The 23322-nt window shown below is 43.5% G+C and overlaps 1 protein-coding gene across 1 annotated transcript in view; it reads right to left on the bottom strand.

The window, feature by feature from the left end:
• Nucleotides 1-1098, bottom strand: part of MEGF11 (multiple EGF like domains 11) — a 581277-nt gene extending 580179 nt beyond the window's left edge. Inside the window, exon 1 of the mRNA XM_056571698.1 lies at nucleotides 1061-1098. The gene's annotated coding sequence lies outside the window, so the exon portion shown is untranslated. The remainder of the gene's footprint in view (nucleotides 1-1060) is intronic.
• Nucleotides 1099-23322: the final 22224 nt, after the last annotated feature.

Here is a 23322-nt window from a genome sequence, read left to right as displayed (position 1 = left end):
CCTCTGTGTCAGCGAGGGATTGGCGTGGACCGTGCTAGTGGACCGGTTCTAAGAGGCTACTGGTTTTCACCAGAGCCCGCCGCAAAGCGGGATGGTCTTGCTGCGGCAGTAGCAACCAGGTCGTATCCACTAGCAACGGCTCAACCTCGCTGACTGCTGAGAAGGCGTGGGACAGAAGGACTAGGCAGAGGCAAGGTCAGACGTAGCAGAAGGTCGGGGGCAGGCGGCAAGGTTCGTAGTCAGGATGGATAGCAGAAGTTCAGGTAACACAGGCTTTGGACACACTAAACGCTTTCACTGGCACAAGGCAACAAGATCCGGCAAGGGAGTGCAAGGGAGGATATCAGATATAGCCAGGGAGCAGGTGGAAGCCAATTAAGCTAATTGGGCCAGGCACCAATCATTGGTGCACTGGCCCTTTAAGTCTCAGAGAGCTGGCGCGCACGCGCCCTAGAGAGCGGAGCCGCGCGCGCCAGCACATGACAGCAGGGGACCGGGACGGGTAAGTGACCTGGGATGCGATTCGCGAACGGGCGCGTCCCGCTGTGCGAATCGCATCCCCGACGGCCATGACAGTGCAGCGCTCCCGGTCAGCGGGACTGACCGGGGCGCTGCAGGGAGAGAGACGCCGTGAGCGCTCCGGGGAGGAGCGGGGACCCGGAGCGCTAGGCGTAACACACACATACATACATAGATTCACTTGCTCATATATATATATATATATATATATATACACACACACACACACACACACACACACACACACATAGATAGATAGATTCACTTGCTCATATTTATATACACACATACATACACATACACACACACACACACATAGATTCACTTGCTCACATATATATAGGCACATACATAGAGAAAGACACACACACACAAACACACATATATACACCTCACACTGACATACAGTCACACTAAGGCCCCAGCCATCCCTCTCTGCACAAGCACATACATAGAGATACACACACACATATACACACATCTATACACACACACACACACACACACTGACAGTCACTCACTTATATTTTCAGTTACTTACAGTAAGTAAGGCACCATCCCCCTCTGCACAGACTGGAGTTTCTGGCCGAGACATGCTGTGGGCGGGGCTTCTCTCTGCCTCTTTTGCTCCTGTCTCCTCCGTGTGGAGAGAAGCAGAGAAATGGCAGATAATGACGGGTGAGTGGCGCCCCCTTCCTGCAGGGAGGGCACAGCACCCTCCATTAAACCACATACAAATCTCCCCAGCAACGGACCCTTTTTACTGCACCTATCACCCTTAGTCTGTAGCTCCTTTTGTGAGGGCACTAGAGTGGCAGGTGAGGAAAAGGGCAGGGGCTCCAGCCCCCTTTTACCCCTATGTGTGCACGTCCCTGTGGGAGACCAAACCACCCAGCAGGATCAAGTTAACAGAGTCATTAATGTAACAAAAAGGTACCAGGAAGCCTTCAGTAAACATCCAACAGACTTTGGCCGTACGACCATGATTCAGCATCGGATTTTAACCGGTGACAAGCCACCTATCAAGGAGAGGCACCGTCCTGTCACACCAGGTTTGTACCAAACTGTTAAGAAGATGTTGGTCGAAATGGAAGACACAGACGTCATTCAAGAAAGTCAGAGCCCCTGGGCAGCACCCATGGTCCTAGTCAAGAAGAAGATGGGACCATCCCTTTCTGTGTTGACTACAGGAAGCTGAATAATATTACTCTTGAGGACGCTTACCCTCTTCCAAGAATCGAGGAATCACTCACCACCCTTTGGTCGGCCGCCTACTTCTCCACCTTGGATTTAACCAGTGGGTAATGGCAAGTGCCTATGGCTGTGGAAGACCGAGAGAAGACAGCCTTTGTGACCCCCATGGGATTGTTCGAGTTCAAGAGTATGCCATTCGGACTATGCAATGCCCCTGCTACCTTCCAACGGCTAATGGAGCAATGCTTGGGCCATTTAAACTTCCAGAGTGTCCTGCTGTACCTCGATGATGTGATCGTATACTCTAAGTTCTACCAGGAGCACCTTGGTCACCTGTGAGATGTCTTCCAAGTATTGATTAAACATGGACTAAAGGTCAAGCTGTCCAAGTACCATCTGCTTAAACCTCAGGTACACTACCTAGGTCATGTTGTTAGCACTGAGGGAGTACAGCCAAATCCTGACAAGGTGGGAAATCTTCAAGAACTGGCCTACCCCGCGCAAAGTGAAGGATGTCCGGAGCTTCCTGGGAATTGCCGGCTATTACCGCCGCTTCATTCCTCACTTCGCCAAGATTGCAGAACCCCTCACAGCTCTCTTGTGGGGCACAGCGAAGGAGAACTACAGTGGGAAGCTACCTGTGGATTGGACCAAGGAGCAAGAAACAGCATTCCAAGCCCTGAAACACCTGTTGACAGAACCACCAATCCTGGCATATACAGACTACACTCAGCCGTTCCAGCTATACACGGATGCCAGCTTCGAAGGGTTAGGGACGGTCCTATCCCAAGTCCAAGGAGAACAAGAGCGAGTGATAGGCTATGCCAGTCGCAATCTGAGAGGAGCCAAGAAGAATGATGCCAATTACAGCTCCTTCAAGTTGGAACTCCTGGCTCTTGTATGGGCTGTGACTGAGAAGTTTAAAGATTACTTGGTTTCCACACCATTCACTGTCTATACGGATAATAATCCACTGGCTCACCTGAACACTGCCAAACTGGGTACCATTGAACAGCGATGGGCCTCGAGGCTAGCCAATTATGATTTCACCATCAAGTACAGAAGTGGCAAGTCAAATGTCAATGCCGATGTACTGTCTCAGATGACCCCCGGCGAAGAATCACCAGTCAAAGACAAGTGGGAAGACGTGGAGATGCCCCCGTTCTACCAGAGATTTGTGAGTCAGAATCCTGCAACCTCTCTCGAAGAGGGCGAATCTAGGTCCAAGAAGGTCCAAAAAAAGACTTATATACCTGGAAGACTTTGTAAGACTAAAGTCGAGTCATGGGGGATCTGTTGGACTATCTGCTAATGAAAAAGGTGCCAACCCGTCTATGCTGGGCTCAGAGAGACGGCGAATTGAAGCGTCTGAGGTGACAAAGGAAACGGCTGTTTGTGCACAAAGGACTATTGTACCAAAATTCTTTGGATCCGGTGTCGGGTGAAAGACTTCATTAGATCCTGGTTCCCTGAAGGGATGCGGCGATGGTCCTCAATGCTTTCCATGATCAATCAGGACACTTTGTTGTCCACAAGACCAAAGCTACTGTCAGATGATGGTTCTACTGGATTGGGATGCGAAGTGACATTGAAAAATGGTTCAACGAGTGTGCAGTCTGCAACGTCACCTAGGACAGTCGTAAGGATGCCAGAGCACCCCTCCATTCCATCCAGAGTGAAAGGCCTAACCAGTTGTTCACCCTAGACCATGTCAAGTTGTCTCCTAATGGTTTGGATATTCTTATGCTCTCACCATAGTGGATAACTACTCCAAGTGGTGGATCATTACTCCAAGATCTTACAGCCATAACCACAACCCAGATGTTCTACTCCCATTGGGTACAAATTCTCAGATGTCCAGAGTCTATCCTCACCGACTAAGGAACGGCCTTAAAGGCCCAACTCTTTCAAGAGTTATGTCAATTTCCTGCCTGCAAAAAGCTCAGGACAACTGCTTATCCCCCTCAAGGGAATGGGCTCTGTGAAAGAATCAACAAAGTCTTCATCCACATGCTGGGAGCAGCGTCTGTGTCCAGGCATGAAGAATGGGCCCAGTTGTTATCAGAACTGTTGGAGATCTATAATAATACTGTACACTGTTCCACCAGGTACACTCCATTCTATTTAATGATGGATCGACATGGTCAGCTACCTAAAGACAGGACGCTTGGACTCCAAGCTCCTTTCAATAATTCTCCTCAAGCTTCCATGGAATAGGAATAGGATCCAGGAAGAATAGGATCCAGGAAGCAAAGGAAATTGTTAACAGAAAGATGGGTGAGGGTCAACAGAGGCAGCAGCAAGATTACAACCGTCATGCCTCCGACAAACCTCTCCACATAGGTGACAAGGTTTGGTTGAAGAAATTCCTGAGAATCCACAAACTGGACTCCATCTGTGAAATGGAGCAATATACGGTGATTTCGGTACCTTATCCCGACGCAGATGTGTATGCAATCCAGAAGTCAGGGTACAAGCCTCAAGTTGTTCACCACAACCGAGTCAAGGTGTGTCACAAAGAAGATTTGCCAGTGCCACCGCAGCCTCCTTCTCTCCCAGTGAAAACTATGAGAGAGTATGTTCCTGGAGGAGAAATTCAACCATCCATGGATGATCCCCTGTTCCCTTCGGACCGAACTGCAGTCTTTGGGTTCATACCAGCCTGTGTGCCTGAGCAACCAACACTAGTTCTGTCGCCGCTGGCGCAGGAGTATACTCCAATCTCCAGATCACATACCTCACCCGTGTCAGAACCCCCAATTTCAAGTGTCAGTCCAGTATCATCACCTATTCCAGATGCCGAAAGGGAAGAACCTGTCACCTGCCCAGCTGAGTCAAGAGCTCCTGAAGAGATTGCTGTTCCCGAGTCTCAAGAAATGGTGCTGCGTAGGTCCCAACGGTCCACGCAAGGGCAGATACCTTCTAGATACAAAGACTAAAGTACACAATTAATGTACACATAGTTCAATATACATAAGTTAAGTATACCTTAGTAACATAAAGTAGTACTGTAACACTCACATTTCACAGACTACTCCAAGTAACATGTCAAGTGTATGTAATGTCATATGTCAAGTATTCCTGAAACTAACCTAAAGCAAGTAGTCAATACAAGGTAACGTGAATGTCAAAATGTTATCTGTATTCATTGTCTAGAGTAAAACTAAAAATAGTGTTCTGGGGAGATGTGTTTTATGCTAAGGGACCCCAGTAGCCAAGGCATTGGGCAGAGAGCCTCCGGCAACCCAATCCACAACTATAAATCTAAAGTTATAAGTCTAGTCATGTACACAATGTCTAGTAAAAAAATGTCATTGTCTAGTATATAGTCTAGTCGTGTACAGTATATCTCATATATCTCATACATGCATAGTCAAAAATTTCATGTTATGTTTAGTATACAGTTATGCAAGTCAGTAAATGCATAGTCCAGTTATAAAATGCAAGTCCAGTTCTTATGTGCATGTACAAGTTATATATATATAACCACAAATCCTGTTCACAATCCTGTTCAACTACAAGTCAGAGCTTGTATGGACTATTATTCAAAGACTCCAATGTTATCCATTATTTCACCAGCCTGAAATGGACGTTTGTGCTTAAAACGCCTCAGGACTGCATCTGGCCCCGCGGCCACTTCGTTCCTCAAGCCTGACAGAACCTTACATCGAGGACGACTTATGTTAAGCAAGGGGGTTTGTGATGTCCAAGTACAGGTACAACCTGTAGGCCCATTCAGGTTGAGTCCCTCACTGAGACCCTGGCTAGGCCTTATAAATGATACAAGAATCACAGGCTCAGAGCTCAGACTAGGCTCAATAGGGAATATGAGCATCACAGGCTACAAGTCCCGCTAGACTTAATAAAGGATACAAGAAACACAGGCTCTAAATCCAGGCTTGGCTCAGTAGGGGATACAAGCATCATAGGCTATAGGCCTAGACTAGGCTCAATAACAGATACAAGCATTACAGACTTCAGGTCCAGACTAAGCTCAGAGGATACTGTGATGTCCCAGTACAGGTACACGGCCCTGTACTACCTGTGGGCCCTGTCAGGTTGAGTCCCTCAGTGACCTGGGGGCTTCCCTGCAGGGTCTCCCCCTGTTGTCTCCCTGTTGTTTTATATGGTGTGTATGTCACTTTAATGCATAGACAGGAACCCTATGTATAGATAGTATAGGAGACATGTGGGAGGCCTCAAGGACCTGTGAGTAAGCCTGTCACATGTTATGTTATGCTGTCACATGATTTGTTGTCACATGTTCTCCCAGGGAGCACCAGCTTAAACTATGACAAGAAACTTGACAAATGGGCTTTAGTCCAGCCCCCCCCCCCCCCCCCACTATATAAATGGGTGGCTATTACACTCCACCATCACTCTCTTTGAGCTAAGTGCTCTTAGTTGTACAATCAGACTTTACTGAGACAGCGACCATCAGAGATCTCAGGACAACTGATCAGCATCTGGAAGGCCACAAAGATACCGTCTCTCCAGTAAGTCTCAAGTCTATGTCTGCTGTCACTGAAACTAGTCAAGTCCTGCACATAGTCAAGTAAAGCCCTGCACATAGTCAAGTCAAGTCTAATTACAAGTCAAAGTCAAGTTTATTACAAGTATTGGTCCAGCAAGCTGCGAGTTCCTCTGGGTCCTGGCCTCCTCTCTGGGAAATCTGGCCTTAGCTGTGAAGATAATTATACCTGTCTTCTACTCAGTAAAGTCTCCGTTTGACCTGAACTGGTTGTGGACTCTTTATTCACTACTAGCCCGTGGGATAGCGGAGAATCCGGGCGTGTGGTGTTCCGGAACCCGAAAACCACACTGGCATCACAAACACATAGGGGTTGATACCATCCGACCCCCAAGGTTAATAACATCTGATCCCACCAACCTACACCACAACACTCATGGTCCCGCCATTTACACCGGTGGTCACCACAATACAAACATCATAGGTTCTAGGCCCAGACTAGGCTCAGAGGATGCAAGCATTACAGACTGTATGAAATATTGTCTCATTGTCTTATGTTACCCTTCCCTCATTATCTGGAACTACTTTTTGGGGGAGATTTTTCAAAACCTGTCCAGAGGAAAAGTTGCTGAGTTGCCCATAGCCACCAATCACCAATTTAATCACCAATTTAATTTTTCAGAGGCCATTTCAGAAATGAATGAAGCAATCTGATTGGTTGCTATGGGAAACTCAGCAACTTTTCCTCTGAACAGGTTTTGAAAAATCCCTACTTGTACAGTCTGTTGGTAGTAGTTGTGTCCACACTCATTCTCTCTTAAGAAGTGGATCCCTCTTCTCCATCTAGGGACAGGGGAACAGGCCAGTAAAATAATTTCTCTTTCTCGTCAAAGATGACCTAGTTCAAAGACCCAAACTGTTCTAGGCATCTGCTAACATGGTGCAGGGTTAGATGGGGCATTTGTCCCATCAGGCACGTTCTTCGAGGACACCTAGCTGCCAGTATTTTCTCTCAGCACTGGACAAGCCCAAATTTCTAGCTGTTCAGCTACTGCTGCCGGTACTGTTCAGCCACTTCTGCTGATTCACAGCTTCTCAACAGGCCCAAAGCAAGGAGTTTTATGGGCTTCCAAATCCTATGGTGAAAAGCTACAAAACTGTGACTTTACCTGTGTTATTTGAACACGACTCCTGGGCAACTGTTTGCAACCAAAGAAGAGAATATACCACAAAATGCCTGCTGGGAATAACATTTCCTCAGCCATTGCAGGGCACAGGACAACAGTGACGCAAACAGGGCCTACATGTGAGACAAAAGTCACAGAGCTTTGAAGGTAGGTGTGATAAACAGGGAAGGGTCTAGCACTCTGAAATAATGCAGAATCAATAAAAATTGTTTATTAGCTTATTTATTAGACCCAGTTCACATAATGCATGTTAAGCTAGCTAAAGTATTTTGGACTAATACATCAATTATCATAGCAAATCATTTGCTATTCTTAAGAAAGCTTCAGTCCGAAATGCATTGACTAGCTTAACACGCATTATGTGAACTGAATTTTAACCTGATGTTGCTGTTTTTGCTTTGACACTAATAAAGATGGATTTTTATTAATACTTTATTATTCTGCAGATCTGCACATTTCCCTAGTGGGAAAACTTCCTTCAGTACCATGAATTTTCTGTGTTTCGGCTACAGCTTTTGCCTGTGCACCTAGGGTTGCGAGACACATGCCCAGTACAAGTGCCCATCTCGTAGATTGGCTCTTGTTTAGTGAGCCATTAAAACAGTATGTCTCACCGGTTGTGTGGCTAGAGTTGGATCGATCATGTAGCCCTTTATTTACATCATTAATGGCTGTGCATTGCCTTTTTACAATGACCAATGGTGATTTTTAGGGCTGGACTTTCCCAGTGTTTAACAATTAGTCAAGAAGACAAATTGTAGACTGATACAGTTAGACATGGCCAAACATTGTTTATTTCTGGGTTTAACTTTGTACATTCTTCTCTTGAATTAGCATCTGAATTGCATTGCTTAGATCCCAAATGATCCCCAAATTTTACCCTCCTCCCCAAAATTCTTCTTGTGTACTTCCATGTGAAACAAATAGTCGCCCAGGCATGGAAATCACCTATATTATTCTTTAATGCTGTCAAAACAACAATAGATAATTATAAGGTTACCAAACAACTAACAAGCGTATTAAACAATTCCTTTGTTTTGAAAAATTCTGATGCCCTAGACTCTCATATGCCCACAGCAGTTTCCTACCGTGAGATCCAGGAGCCTTTAGGGTAGGTCTACCTCCCTCAGATTATTTTTTGTTTGCAAAACAGAATTTTTCCATGCAGATTTGCTGTGGATCATCTGAAGATTTTACCTCTATACATTGCTCCACATTTTACCATCTGCACCGCATGTCAATCCCCATGTGAACTGTGTGGACTCATACTTATTTTTCGAAGGGTTCCAGCACTGGGAAGGGATGCATTATTGTATTGTTGTCTTGCTTTGTTTGTTTTCCTAATTTTCTTCTGTGTCTATTTCTCTCTTCACGCTTAACACACTCTGTGATTTCTCAGTTCACTGAGACCGATGGTTACTTTGCATTGTTTCCCTCCCTTGAGGTACACTTTGCATGAAAGTATTCTAGGCATTGTTTATTAGGCTATGCCCTATGTTTTTGTACTTTGACATGTATACACTGAGTGCACTTGTTTTACATTATGCAATGCTAAAACAAATAGTTAACTGGTTGCTGAATTTTCAAGAAACTTTGCATAAATCAACATTACAAGCAGATATATGAAACTTTATAGATATCTTATTAGGAAAAATCCTTTCACCACTTACTAGGCTCTGCCTCCCCACCAACTCTTTTTTTTTTCAAAAAATCTATCTTAAGAAAAATCAGCTTACTGAATTAATGTGTTTAATGTTGTTCACAGAAGTCTATGTAGAGGGAGAAAGAGTTATCTGCAAAGTGAGACAGAAGCACAGAGTGACTCGCAGAGAGACCGCAGCAGCTTGTATTAAGTTTTCTCTCGCAGTACATGATTCTCAGCTTACACTGCTCAGTATTGCTTACTTATGTCCTTAATGCCACTGATGCTCGTGAATTATAGAGGGGAAGCAGAATCTCCTCATCTGTGTGTATGCAGTGTGCAGAAGACATCATAGCAGCTAGTCTTCAACCAGTAGCTCAGGGACATCTAAAAATTAGGTCTGTATAATAAATACTCTATGGAGAGGGTGAGGTGGAGTTAGCTGCAGAATATGACAAATGCAGAGAGACACACAGAAGCTGCTGAAGCTCAAGTAAGTGTTATATATAAGCCCAGTGTTCAATTCACCACCCTGCTCAGTACTGGCATATAATGTCCTCCATGCTACTGCTGCTTCTGGAGGTGCGCTATAGGGATCTAGAGGGGCAGTATCTCCTCTTTGGTGTGTGAGCAGTTTATGCTAGGCATTAGAGCAGATAATCTTCATTCACTGTCTCAGGGACAACTGAAATTAGAGATGAAGCCGACGGAGGAGAAAACTCATAAAAAATATCATAGGATGGTTATATAAAAAAGAAATAATCATGCTGGCAACCATGGGCCCACAGCTCCGTTCAGGGAGTAGACCCTGAATCACAGGGCAGAGTATCTCTGACTACTTTCATGATTTCAGAAAGCAACTAAAATATTTTATCAATTGGACAAATGAGATTGCAGTAGATATTTGAGATAACAGAAATAAAGCAATATGTAGCAAAAGAATAAAAAAAAATAATAATAAAGAATACTGATTAAAGGAGATCTGCAGTATATGTTACGCTGAGCGATCCGGGTCCCCGCTCCTCCCCGGAGCGCTCGCAGCATCCTCGCATTTGCAGCGCCCCGGTCAGACCTGCTGACCGGGTGCGCTGCAATATCCCTCTCAGCCGGGATGCGATTCGCGATGCGGGAGGCGCCCGCTCGCGATGCGCATCCCGGCTCCCGTACCTGACTCGTTCCCCGTCTGTCATGTCCCGGCGCACGCGGCCCCGCTCCTTAGGGTGCGCGCGCGCCGGGTCTCTGCAATTTAAAGGCCCACTGCGCCACTGATTGGCGCAGCAGGCTTAATCAGTGTGTTCACCTGTGCACTCCCTACTTATACCTCACTTCCCCTGCACTCCCTCGCCGGATCTTGTTGCCATTGTGCCAGTGAAAGCGTTTCCTTGTGTGTTCCTAGCCTGTGTTCCAGACCTCCTGCCGTTGCCCCTGACTACGATCCTTGCTGCCTGCCCTGACCTTCTGCTACGTCCGACCTTGCTCTTGTCTACTCCCTTGTACCGCGCCTATCTTCAGCAGTCAGAGAGGTTGAGCCGTTGCTGGTGGATACGACCTGGTTGCTACCGCCGCTGCAAGTCCATCCCGCTTTGTGGCGGGCTCTGGTGAATACCAGTAGCAACTTAGAACCGGTCCACCAACACGGTCCACGCCAATCCCTCTCTGGCACAGAGGATCCACCTCCAGCCAGCCGAATCATGACAGTATAAGACACTTATCCCCTATCCGCAGGCTCTGCCGTGGCTCTTCTGTGCAGGAGGCGTGTCGGCCATAGCATGACGCCATGGCCAACACACCCCCTCCATGTATCTTTCCCCCTACGGGAGATCGTGGGCGGTCCAAGCGGTCGGACCCCCCACGATCAGACAGGGGATAGGTGTCTAACACTGCAGTACACCTTTAATTTTCATTTGCATAGTAAAAAAGTTACTCACTGTCAGTAGACGGTCACTCCATTCCTTCTTCCCGGTATCTCTTTGACCAGTGTCAGTGGAGGAGGGGGCAGGTAATACTGAATATTGCGCATTGATTGCTCTTAACATGATTAGTATGCTGATTTGGATTGTGTTTTTCAATCTAGTAGAAAGTGGTTGAATGTATAGAAAGAAGCCCAAGCTGCAACTTCTTTTTGTATTCTTTGTATTATTGTTACAGATTCTCATATCTCAAGTGCCCTTCAGTAAAATCATGAAAAAACGTTCTCTTAAGTCATAAATGTACCAGTTAAAGGGGTATTCCAGTGGAAAACATATTTTTTTAAATGTACTGGTGCCAGAAAGTTAAACAGATTTGTAAATTACTTCTATTAAAAAATCTTAATCCTTTTCGTACTTTTAAGCAGCTGTATGCTACAGAGGAAATTCTTTACTTTTTGAATTTCTTTTTTGTGTTGTCCACAGTGCTCTCTGTTGACACCTCTATCCGTGTCAGGAACTGTCCAGAGTAGCATAGGTTTGCTATGGGGATTTCCTCTGGACAGTTCTTGATACGGGCATCAGGTGTCAGCAGACACCTGTAGCAAACAGCTGCTAAAAAGTACTGAAAGGATTAAGATTTTTGAATAGAAGTAATTTACAAATATTTAACGTTAAAGTTGAACTTTCTGGCACCAGTTCATTTTAAAAATAAGTTTTCCACCGGAGTACCCCTTTAATAGCTAGTTATTAGTGTTTGATTCGTTGCACAATATAAGTTTTGTTTGGTGCTACTAAGTTAGTGAATTTTGACTTGCCAGTTCAGACACTGCACTAATGTTAATGTAATGTATTGGGGAAGGATGGATTACCCATGGTCATTTTTACATTTGGGAGAGTGTACTGTAATAGGAGCTAGTGAAGGAAGAATTTAACAGGTACCTGTCTTGATTCCAGAAAAGCTTGAAAATCTAAGTACGGGTAGATAGCTGCACCTCCAAATTAGCTGCACTAATATTCATGTCAGATGAGTGCAAATATTCACAGTAGTCTTCAGGTAGGAGTTCGGCAGTCCCCATAGACATTTTGGAGAATCCACTATAAAGTCTGAACTTTTTCAATTCATATACGATACTACTCAATGAATATTTTGTTTTGACATAGAGCGATAGTTCAGATACAGTACGTTCCAGCCATCTAAATGTGTAGAGTCCAAGTAGAATATGATGGTTCATCCATCACTATCTGCATACCCAAAAACAGCACTGGAAAGCAAGGGATTAACACAGAGACTCTTTGGCACATGTCCCACTTCGCACACCAAGACTGTCATTTAAAAGGAGTCTAGAGAAATTGTGACATTCTTATAAAATATTCACCATTCAGTGGCCTCGCCTCAGCTTTTCTAAGCAGAATTCTCCATCATAATTGATCACCAATTCCCAGGAAAGACCCCACAGATATTGGATTGGAGGGGATGGGATACACCAGCAAATGTGCACAGCTCATGTGGAATATAATTGCCTGCAATTGGCATTTCAAGAAAAACTAAGCAAAATACATGAAAGCAGATTTAAGCACAAATGACAATGGCTTCTAAGCATCTTATTATTAGTCTGTCAGCTTCTTCAATGAGTGATCAGGAAAACATTTCTGACGCGCTGCACGTAATAAGCATTTTTTCATTATCCAAGATATCTGTTTTGACTTGTATAACTGATTGGTCAGGAACGTATCACTTAAACCTCAATAGATGCTCATTTGCCAGAAAATGTGCTTGTGCTTTCCACAGGGTAACACATTGTAACAATAAAAATACAGTTTAGATCAGACAAATGAAATGTATTGAACAAGTGGCATTAGGCAGGAGTGGTGCCTAATAGTGTTGCTCGCGAATATTCGCAATTCAAATTTTATTCGCGAATATTGCATATTCGCGAATATAGCGCGAATATTCGCAATTACGAATATTCGTTTTTTTTTTTTGTTTTTTTTTCACAGTACACATCACAGTGATCATCCCTCTCTGCTTCCAGCTTGTGTGGTGTAAAGAAGGCTCTAATACTACTGTGTGAGACTGGTGTGCGAATTTCCGCATATGCGAAAATTTGCATATGCGAAAATTCGCTTATACTAATTTTTGTATATGCAAATTTTCGCATATGTGAATTTTCGCACATGCGGCTATTCGCATATGCGAAAATAAAACGAGAATATTGCGAATATTCGCGAATATGACGAATATTCGTCCATATATTCGCGAATATTCGCGAATTCGAATATGGCCTATGCCGCTCAACACTAGTGCCTAAGGGCTGGTTCACAGCTAAACCACAGCAGTATGTTGGATATGTTTAAACAGTACCTAAAGTTATGCTGTGGTATACTCAAGCTTCTATTATGCTAATGTAGTCATAAGTATGTTGCTTTTGTCTATATTTTGACTCCTTTACAATTGTCTTTGATTTTCTTGTGGTATAGAAAAGTACAGTGACCCCCCGACCTACGATGGCCCCGAGATACGATAATTTCAACATGCGATGGCCTCTCAGAGGCCATCGCATGTTGAAGGCAGCATCAACATACAATGCTTTTTTATGTCGGGGCCATCGCATAAACGGCTATCCGGCAGCGCTAACTGCTTCAGCTGCCACCGGATAGCCGTGTACGGTGCCCCGTGAGCTCCGGTGATGATCACTCACCTGTCCTCAGGGCTCCGGCGCGTCCTCTTCGGGATCCCCTGCATCGTCAGCGCTCTCCATCGTCGTCATCACGTGGCTGCGCACGCCGTCCTGTCATCCAATAGGAGCAGCATGCGTAGCGACGTGATGGCGGCGACGGAGAGCGAGGATCCCGGGGAAGCAGAGGCCTTGCCGGAGCGTCGGGGACACCTCGGGGGCGCGGCGACAGCGATGGACGGCGACATCCAGGGCAGCGGTGATGGTCCGGAGCGGCGGCGACAGGGTGAGTACAACTTCCTCCAACAGTGGTCTACAACCTGCGGACCTCCAGATGTTGCAAAACTACAACACCCAGCATGCCCGGACAGCCAACGGCTGTCCGGGCATGCAGGGAGTTATAGTTTTGCAACATCTGAAGGTCCGCAGGTTGCAGACCACTGTCCTATACTTTACATTGCACGGATCCCTCAACATACGATGGTTTCAACAAACGATGGTCCGTTTGGAACGGATTACCATCGTATGTTGAGGGACCACTGTAGTGTTGAGCGGCATAGGCCATATTCGAATTCGCGATATTTCGCGAATATATGGACGAATATTCGTCATATTCGCATTTTATTTTCTAATATGCGAAAATTTGCATGTACAAAAATTTGCATAAACAAAAAAATCGCATATGCAAATATTTACATATGCGAAAATTCTCATACGTGAAAATTAGCATATACAAATTTTCACATATGCGAAAATTCGTACGCCAGTCTCACACAGTAGTATTAGAGCCTTCTTTACACCACACAAGCTGGAAGCAGAGAGGGGTAATCACTGTGATGTGTACTGTGAAAAAAATAAATAAATCAATAAAAAAACGAATGTTCATAATTGCGAATATTCGCGAGCAACACTATAGAAAAGTTCTGCCACATCGCTTTTCTGCACCACAAACAAAAAATCGCATACGAATGTATACTTTTTACCCATATAGCATATGGGTAAAAAGTATATTAGCGACATATGGTTTGGTATAGGTCTACATGTGTATACGTTTAAAACATATACTTTTTTTTCCTGATTTAACGTATGTGTGTGGCACAGATGTGAATTTACCCTAAGGCTATGTTCACACAACAGAATGTCTGTGCGGAATTCCAAATTAATCTTCCGCACAGACATTCCACAGCAGCAAAGTCCCATTGATTTCAATGGGATTCTGCTGCTCTTTCACACGGCAAAATTTCCATGGAAGCCACATCTGCAGCAGAAGTCCTGATCCAGCGCCCACAAAAACATTAAACATGTTCAATATTTTTGCGGATTGCCTAAGGAAACGCATTGCCGTCTATGAGACGGCACATTTCCGATCGGTCCTAGCGGTCCTATCTTTGGAATGTATGCACATAGCCTAAGAAAGATTGCGCTCTATAAGGAATAGATTTTAGGAAAAACCAAAGGATTGTGTGTTAAAAATCAGCATGCCAATACTCATTAGATAGTTTTCCAATCCCACCTAACCCAATGGGTTTCTCTAAAATACATAGAGAACAGGTTTTTTTTGTATAGTTTTGTGATGAACAGTCAGTAGAAGAACTGACAGAAAAGGGGAGGGGGTGGGGGGTGGATTAAAGAAATAATAGAAGTGGTAGGAGATTCCAGCTGCAGAGTTCGGGATGGACATGCACAAAGAAAAGTGTTGCCCTGATCCAGCTTGGATATTACCAATGTGTGTAACAACATTTTGGTAGTCTACTGTACAAGGAGAGGAAGCACATGGTAACTGTCTGTATTCTGGAGATCGCAGAAAATGGTGAAAGTGATAGAGTGTAAATGCAAGATGTCAAAGGGTAAAGATGACTGGTTTACTATTGTCCAGGGGTCCTCCCTGTACATCTGGGAGACCTGCTTCTGGAAATACTTTTATTGCCTTCTACAGTCTGTGTCATGCATTTAACCCCATAAATCCCCCAGAGTAGCATAACTGAATAAGCCTATTCCCAATATCCCTTGCTATACTTATCTAATTTACATTTCTTGCTGCTAGGATCACTATAGCAGGGTGAAGGTGGACCCCCACAATTATCTTAGATTGGGTGAAGTTTAGGTTATCCAGGATCATAGTTAATGAGACACTTCCGGGCATCCTCCAAGATAACGTTAAATCGTTTGAGAAGATCTGGTCTCCGTGGATACAAATCTCTGCGGACACGAGAATAATCTCCACACCCATTTAATTGTCAGCTGGAAATTAACTTCACTATCCTTTCTATGGAGTTTCCAAACACCATGGATACAAAATGGCAGAGTGTTCAGAGTACTGTTCTTTTCTCTTTTTTTATCTGATCTGTCCTCTTCCTCACCCCCCCTCCCCTTTTTTTTTTTACTCCCCCCTCCTTTTCTTCTGTACATTCCTATTATGCCTTGTGTTACCACACAGTGATATTCCTATAATGTTCACCTCAGTTACAGTTATTTGTTCCCAAATGCTTCTTGCTTTATTATCTTTTTTTAATAAAAACCATAGATGGGAGCATAGATCTAGATGGATTTGTCCAAATTCATAGACATATATGTAGAAGAAGAGAGGGCCAAGCCTTGTTGTACCATGATAGAAAAGTGGCATGAAGATTTTGTGGCAGACACTATGGGGGGAAATATCATACCATGTATACCAGTTTTCCGGTACACAAAAGTCTCAGATTTTTCACAAGGCCTATTTAGTGCAAAAATGGGCAAAAAACTTCTGCACTTTGGCTCTGCTTATGCCACTTCAAACCAGAAACGTGGGTGAGGCTTAGTGGAAGTGTAGTGTAGCTGGGACTACCACGATCTCCTGCCCGGCACACTGGCTTTCCCCATACAGAGAGCTTGCACTGCTCCTTGCACGGAGCTGTGTTGACCATCGCACAAAGCGGTTATCGAAATGCCCTTAAATTAATCTCTGGCGCTCCCAAAGAGATGCACGCTTCGTGCATGGGGAGAGCCAGTGTGCCTGGCAGGAGACTGTGGGGTGCAGCGGTGTGGGGTAATGGCTCAGACCCCTCCCCCCCACACACACACCATCTGACACTTATTCCCTATTCTGTGGATAGGGAATAAGTTGCTAAGTACCAGCGTACCCCTATAAAATATGCTCCAAATCCAGGTTAAGTTTTGATCTGGCGCCCCATGGTTAGCTGGTAAGTTCCCATAAGCATTAAAATCACACATTCATTCTCGGCCTAGCATTCAGCCAAGAGCCACTGAAGGTACATGGGTGTCTTTATGTCACAGTATGTGTCCATATGTTGCAAGACACTGGTCCTTCACGGTCACATTCTGCCTCTGTGTAATGAGGGCAACCCAAAAAGTAATACCCTAATCTCCAGCTGTGAGTTTTATTTATTGAGTGTCAACCACAAAACTCCCCAAGGGAGTCAGGGACCACCTTTTAACTAAATTGATACAAAAACCCGGGGCACAAGGCCCAGGGCACAAGACCCCCATATGGGAAAATAAATTCCCTTAAAATTTAACTTTATTTATCTATATATACAACTCAACGTGTGTGTATGTATGTGTGTGTATGTTCCAGCATCATAGAATAGGTGATTTAGCCCTTACTCCCCCCCCCATTTGCCAGGGGCGGGGTTTATGTTTATAGTCCCATACAAGTCAATGGAAATATATGTTACTGCATAACTTCCAAACGGCTGGAGATATTTCGATAATACTTGGTCACATGTTACTTATATGAGGACGGGATAGGAGGTCGGTATAGGAGGTCGGGATAGGAGGTTGGGATAGGAGGTCGAGATAGGAGGTCAGGATAGGAGGTCGAGATAGGAGGACGGGATAGGAGTTCAGAATAGGAGGTCAGGATAGGAGGTCAAGATAGGAGGTTGAGATAGGAGGACGGGATAGGAGGTCAGGATAGGAGGTTGGGATAGGAGGTCGAGATAGGAGGACGGGATAGGAGGACGGGATAGGAGGTCGGGATAGGCGGTCCGGATAGGAGGTTGAGATAGGAGGACGGGATAGGAGGATGCGATAGGAGGACGGGATAGGAGGTCAGGATAGGAGGTCAGGATAGGAGGTCGGGATAGGAGGTCGGGATATGGGGTTGGGATATGACAACAATATATGAGGACAGGTTATGAAGCCAAAAGCTTCCTCCTTTGTTTATTTTCCTCCTCAACAAGGATTAGGAAGGAAAAACTGGGCAATGCCGGGTACTCCGCTAGTTATTCATATAAAATATTAACTCAGTGACAAATAATTGTTAAAACTTTAGCATCATAAGGTTCCAGATGTCTCAATTACTTGGGGCAAACCCCATAGTGTTTTTGTGTAGGGACCTGCAGATCCCCCTTTATAATTGGAATGCCTTAATGCTGTTTCAAAACAATGGGATTTGCCTCCCTCTACTAGTTTTGGTGCTTTAGCACCGTCCTCAGGAGGAACAATAGGCAAACACCTCTCCTTGTGGTCTGCCCGTCCTTTTATGTCATACCCTCATGTTGTCATCACTTCGTGCCGCAATAACACACCTATCCTTGATGTTGTAGCTTCTTGTCCAATCATTATTACTTTAGCGTCCATCAACATTTCCGTTGTCCAATAATAATCCTCCCTCTCATTACGTCACTGCTTACCACATCACCACTCCATCAGACTGCGCCCGGGTTCTGGTATTGCTGTGGTCACATGATCGCATTCGCGATTTCCTTACGTAATGCGCACAGACTTAGTTTTACTTGTGCGCAAAGTCTCGAGATCTTGCCCCTTGTGCGCAGGCGCATGGACTTCATATCTCTTGTACGCGAAGTCCAGCTATTGCGCCTGCGCATGGACTTAGTCTTCTGAACCTCTGCATTTCTTCATTGCGCATGTGCTTACATCCCAATATCTTGTCTTCTATATAAATATAGAATTCTGCTTGCTGTTATTGCAAAATGTATTGGTAAGTTTATGTATATAATGAATTATAAAGGTTGAAATATAAGGATTATTGGGTAAATTCTTATGGTCAATTTTAGCTTGACAATTCGTGTATATCAGTGCAGAATTCCGCTTGCTATTATTGCAAGAAATATTGGTAAATTTATATATATATATATATATATATATATATATATATATTGAATTATAAAGGGTAAATATAAAGATTATTAGATAGATTCTTATGGTCAATTCTGGCTTGCCATATTGTATATACAGCCAAGGGATGTGATCAATTTATCAATCCAAAAACCGAGAGGTTTATTTCAGACGTAATCAGGTAAGTATGTAATCACCTGATATGACAGTATATGATTTTCTGACTCAATATGCAATACAGTGAAAGAGCGGGGATGGGAGCAAAGGGGAAGGGAGGGGAAAGAAGGGGAAAAAAGGGGGAAGGGAAGAGAGGGAAAGAGTGTAAAGGGAGAGGGGGAATATAGGGAAGGTACAATATAATGGATGCACTCTCAGAGCTATATGCCTAATAGTGTTACGGCATCCTTAACAGAACTTGGAGAATGGTAATGACTAAAACAACGGCAAAAAAAAGCTCAACTCAGGATGGAGATGCTTATGTGATATGGAATAGCTAATATCCTATTTAGACTCCAGATGCTAGAGGTATTACAACAGACACATTATAGGAGAGGTCATGTACTGTCACTCACCAAATATCTCAAATTATCTGTATTTCAGCATTTATTCGAGAAAGGCAGTAAAAGAGAAGTCTTCTTTTAATCCTCTAGGTGTCATGTTCTTAAGTCGGTGAGTCCACCTTGCTTCTTCTCTCAAGAGACTTTTATCAATATTCCCATGTCTGGGCCCTAAGCGTAACTGGCATAAACCTACAAATTTGATTTCTTGTGTATTACTTTTATGGTACACTTGCATGTGTCAGGATACGGGTGTTTCTTTCTTCGTGCAAATCCCACTGAGGTGCTGTGAGATACGTCTACTCAGCTCCTGTGTGTTTTTTCTCGGAAATGTACATACTGCTACGTAGATGAAATTTTTACTGCTACAGTTGATAAACTGCCTGATGTCATAAGTCCGAGAATCTTTGGTGTTTGCAAAGGTTTTGGTTTTGATAATATGTGGACAGAAGGTACAATGCCCACATGGAAAGGAGCCAACTGTGTTGCTTTTCAGCCATGTACTTTTTCTTTCTGAGGTATCGAGATGATTACGGACCAGTTGATCACGTAAACTGGGTCCCCTCCTACTGGCATCTACTGGTCCAAAGTCCCTATCTTTTGCCAGTAGATGCCAGTGCTTTCTTAGGATACCTATGATTTGATGTGTATAACCGTCATAGGTTCCAATGCATCATATCCGTTCTGCTTTATCAGGAGATGCTGTTTGCAACAGCATTATTCCTCGATCCACAGTCTGTTCTCTCTGATATGCTTTCTTTAGATATTTTTTAGGGTACCCTCTTTGCCTGCATCTCTGATACAAGATGTTACTCTCCTCTTGGGATGCTGATTCTTCCGAACAATTGCGATGCGCTCGCAGGTACTGTCCTACGGGTATGCTTGATTTGAGACAATCAGGGTGCCAACTTCTCCAATGTAGGAGAGAGTTAGAAGAGGTGGGTTTACAATATGCTTTAGTTTGGATCTTCAAATCAATATAGATGTGCAGATCCAGAAAATTAATAGAGGATCCTCCTATCTCACTGATGAAAATCATACCAATATCATTGGAATTCAATTGATGTACAAACTCAGTAAACAGTGAAGTATCTCCGTCCCAAAGTATCAGGACATTATCGATATATCGCCCCCCAAAAATATTGTGACTCATGAATAAATTAAAAAAACTCAGAAAAAACAATAGTGTCTTCCCACTACCCTAAAAATAAATTAGCTTACGTTGTTGCACAAGAAGACCCCATAGCGGTGCCCTGTGTTTGATGATAAAAAGTGCCGTTAAAAAGAAAATAATTTTGTGTTAAGATGAACTTCAATAGTTCAATAACAAAGGAGTTTTCATTAGTGAAAAAAGTGCTTTTTATGCTCAAAAAAATGAGTGATAGCGGTCAGACCAAATTCATGTCGAATATTACTATATAGGCTTTCCACATCTAAGCTGGTAAGTATAGTGGTGCTAGTAACAACTATATCTTGTAATTTCAATACCGTATCCTTAGTATCCTTAAGATACGATGGTAACGTAATAACAAAGAGTGCCATTACCTTAACAAGGTATTTACTGGCCCCTTGTGTCAAACAGTCATTCCCCAAGACTATTGGTCTGCCGTGGATGGGTGTAGTGGACTTGTGCGTTTTTGGCAATGCATAGAACGTTGTGGGTTGTGAATTATAAAGGAATTTGTACTCATCATTAGAAATTAAAAGATCTTCTCTTGCCTTATTCAAGAGTTTTTTAAATTGGCAAAGATATTCACCTGTGGGATCTGATGGTATAGGTTCATATTTAGTTTGATCTGAGAGGAGATCCATCACCATGGAGACATAGTCACGCCGGTTCATGATCACCACATTGCCCCCTTTATCAGAGGGCTTGATGACCAGGGACTGTTCCGATTTCAATGTCTCCAGGGCTTGTTGCTCAGCAGGTGTTAAATTGGAATTAATAAGATGTCTCCTTGGTTGTATGGCTTCTATATCGGCCATCGTAAGATTAACAAATGTTTCAATGTTCGCGAATTGTGAAAACAATGGAGTCATCCGACACCTTGGTTTCAGGTCAGTATAAGGTGCTTCAAAACCGCAGCAACCCCTTCATTCTACATTAGTAATTCATGGAGTGTATGTCTAACCCCCTCATCGCGTCGCAATTGTGTTTTTGTGTCCGTATCCATTTGTAGATGCCATTTCCGCAAAGCTAATTTGCGGGCAAAAAGATTCACATCCTTTATCCAATTAAAGGTGTCAAATTTTGGTACTGGGGTAAATAAAAGGCCCCTGGATAGAAGCGCAATCTCTCCCTCACTCAATATATGTGATGAAAGATTGAATATCTTCAATTTGTCTTCTCCTTCTCCAGTCTCTTTATCATGTGTATGATCCCCTTCATAGCCTCCACTTCCTCCACTCATCATGTGGGACCTTGTATCTGTCCCTGTCCTGGTCCTAAAAAAGAGGGCAGGTTCATAGATTGACTTTACATCGACGCACTGTTCATTGAAACAGTATTTGTGACAGGTATATGTTGAGAATATTGTAACATGTTCGGGTTTGATTTTGTCCTGGCATTTGTTGTATTGGTTGAAACATACTCATATTTGATACTGTGCCTGAAAGGCCTGTAGTGGGATGTATTCCCTGTCTCTGATTTGGTACTGAATTTGCACCCGTAAATGATGATGAATAAGGCAATCCCCCATATACCTCCTTCATCTCGACATCTGAGGTCAGTAGTGGGGGTAGATCTTTATTGATATGTAATTCTTTTTGGTTGTTGTTGCCGATTCCTAAATGTTTTTGTTTTGCATTTCTGTGTAGTATGTCCTGTATTGATATCTGACGGCAGACCCTCAGTACCTGATGTGTCTGTCTCAGATATATCTGTGTATTGTGCTGAATGTCTAATTTGAGTATTAGGTCTTGTCTGCCCTCGGTATGTGTATACTTGTCCTGTCGCAAAATCTGTGACGTCTCGGACATACTTTTTGTGCTTTTTTTCTTTTATTTTGTTTTTAAATGTCTCTAGATGTCTCTGCAACTTGCCCTCTAAATATTGTATTCTGAATGAGTGTCAAAGGACTGGATTTCTTTAAGCTGTTTTTCAAGTTGAAGATTAACTGTGTTAACCTTTGCAAACCCCATAGATTCTCGGACTTATGACATCAGACAGTTTATCAACTGTAGTAGTAAAAATATCATCTACATAGCAGTATGTACATGTCCGAGAATCTATGTGGGAAAAAACACACAGGAGCTGAGGAGACGTATCTCACAGCACCTCAGAGGCATTTGCATGAAGAAAGATACACCCGTATCCCGACACATGCAAGTGTACCATAATAGTAATACACAAGAAATCAAATTTGTAGGTTTATGCCAGTTACACTTAGGGCCCAGACGAGGGAATATTGATAAAAGTCTCCTGAGAGAAGAAGCAAGGTGGACTCACCGACTTAAGAGCATGACACCTAGAGGATTAAATGAAGACTTCTCTTTTGTTGCCTTTCTTGAATAAATTCTGAAATACAGATAATTTGAGATATTTGGTGAGTGACAGTACATGACCTCTCCTATAATGTGTCTGTCGTAATACCTCTAGCATCTGGAGGCTAAACAGGATATTAGCTATTCCATATCACATAAGCATCTCCATCCTGAGTTGAGCTTCTCATATTTTTGCCGTTGTTTTAGTCATTAACATTCTCCAAGTATTTTTAAGGATGCCGTAACACTATTAGGCATATAGCTCTGAGAGTGTATCCATTATCTTGTACCTTCCCTGTATTCCCCCTCTCCCTTTACCCTCTTTCTCTCTCTTCCCTTTCCCCTTCTTTTCCCCTCCCTTCCCCTTTCCTCCCATCCCCGCTCTTTCACTGTATTGCATATTGAGTCAGAAAATCATATACTGTCATATCAGGTGATTACATACTTACCTGATTACGTCTAAAATAAACCTCTGGGGTTTTTGGATTGATAAATTGATCACATCCCTTGGCTGTATACACAATATGGCAAGCTAAAATTGACCATAAGAATCTATCTAATAATCTTTTTATTTTAACCTTTATAATTCAATATATATATATATA

This window comes from Hyla sarda, chromosome 4 (assembly GCF_029499605.1).
Source record: "Hyla sarda isolate aHylSar1 chromosome 4, aHylSar1.hap1, whole genome shotgun sequence".
NCBI classification, from domain to species: domain Eukaryota; kingdom Metazoa; phylum Chordata; class Amphibia; order Anura; family Hylidae; genus Hyla; species Hyla sarda.
This window is presented reverse-complemented; position numbering and strand designations above follow the sequence as displayed.